Here is a 1688-nt window from a genome sequence, read left to right as displayed (position 1 = left end):
TCTCTCTCTCTCTCGCTCTCCCTCCCTCCCCCTCCCTCCCTCTCTCCTTTCCTCTCTCTCTAAAAGTCAATATAAAAACATATCCTACAAAAAAAAACATATCCTACATATCCTTGGATGAGGATTTTAATTTTTTTAAAGTTTAATTAAAATAATAATAATGAAAGTATCCAGGATCTTCACAAGTTATATAAATGTCTAGTCACTGGGTTGTACACCTGAAACTAATATAATATTTTATATCAACTGTAATTGAAAAATAAAACATTTTTTTAACTATCCAGAATCTTAGGTTATGTGAACACCTCAGAAGCCAGTCATCAATCTTCAAATGCTAGTTTTCCACCGAAGCCAGAGACTAGCTGCCTTCATGGTCCAGTGACAAGGAAAACACTTTATACAGTGTGTTCAGACAATGACTCCAATGTTGACTCAACACAGTTCTGAAACCATTACATTTGGCTTCATTCACTGAGTGATCCTTGGCAGGGAGTTAGGGAGCCACGGTCTGTGGACTAGGATGATAAAAGATCACTCAAATGCCTGGAGGGGGTGCACAGCAAAGCCAAGGTCTATTCAATCATACCAGCTTCTGGAGAGCTAGGAAAAGGAATCCAGGGAAATAGGCAAGGGGAGCGAACAATACATCTTTGTCCTGTGACCTCTAGGGAGAATCTTTTGGAGGATTACGCATGGTGTAGTGCATTGCCCACACTCAGTACAGCTCACAAGGACCGTTTCAGAACTGAGTGTCATGCCCAGTCACCACTTGGACACAGCTTCCCAGCTCTCTCTGTGCACTTATTCCCAGGTGTGCCAAACTTGCTGCTCTCCATCTTTATCTGATTCTTCAGGCTTGACACTTTGCTTCTTTCTTCAGGTATCACCATGGTTTCTCTAGACACTGACCTTGATAACCCACCACTCCAGCTGCTACTGCCTCCCCAGCTCAGCCAGCTTGCTCTGGGACCCTGTTCAGTCTTGACTCACCCCAACCTGGAAGTAGGCAGCCCACTAGGCAGATAGCTGAGACCACCATCCTCAAGATCATTTGACTCTTCAGTCCCAAGGACTTTTTGGGAGATATGAATGGACTAAAGTTATATTAAATTCTACTATGTGGAAAATAAGATTTCAGACATTTCAGTAAAAGTGTTCACAAATTCTGTACTGGAGCACCCATGGCAATAGAAGAAATGGCAAATGGTAATGCACATCGTATGGTACGAGTCATGCTTTCTCCTTCCTCATGCTCTTGCCTTGTTACCTAACACTTCTACTGTAAGAATCTCCCCCAAGGGTAGTGCCAGTAAAATGCAAAATAGTTAATACCTAATAAGTGATAGCTAATGTCATGTCTCTCACACATCCTTTTCAAGAACATTTGCGGGGGCTGGCAGGGAGGGGCCTAGTACTCACAAAAACTATTTAAAAATCCATGACTTGATCAGCTCCCCTTTCTAGACAATTTTTCATTTTACTGGAACCACCCTTGGGGGAGACTCTTACAGTAGAAGTTTCAGGCAACAGGGTAAGAGAATGAGAAAGCAGAGGAATGATTCATGGGCAAAGAGGTCAGATTCTCTAAACTCCCACCATTCCCCAGGAGTTGGACCACAGTGGGTGGAGCCAACCCGGATACCTCCTTGGGCTAACAGTTCATTTTTCCAAAGACCACAGAGAAGCTT

This window comes from Myotis davidii, unplaced genomic scaffold (genome assembly GCF_000327345.1).
Source record: "Myotis davidii unplaced genomic scaffold, ASM32734v1 scaffold373, whole genome shotgun sequence".
NCBI classification, from domain to species: domain Eukaryota; kingdom Metazoa; phylum Chordata; class Mammalia; order Chiroptera; family Vespertilionidae; genus Myotis; species Myotis davidii.
The sequence above is the reverse complement of the archived record's forward strand: the minus strand, read 5'-3'. Positions refer to the sequence as shown.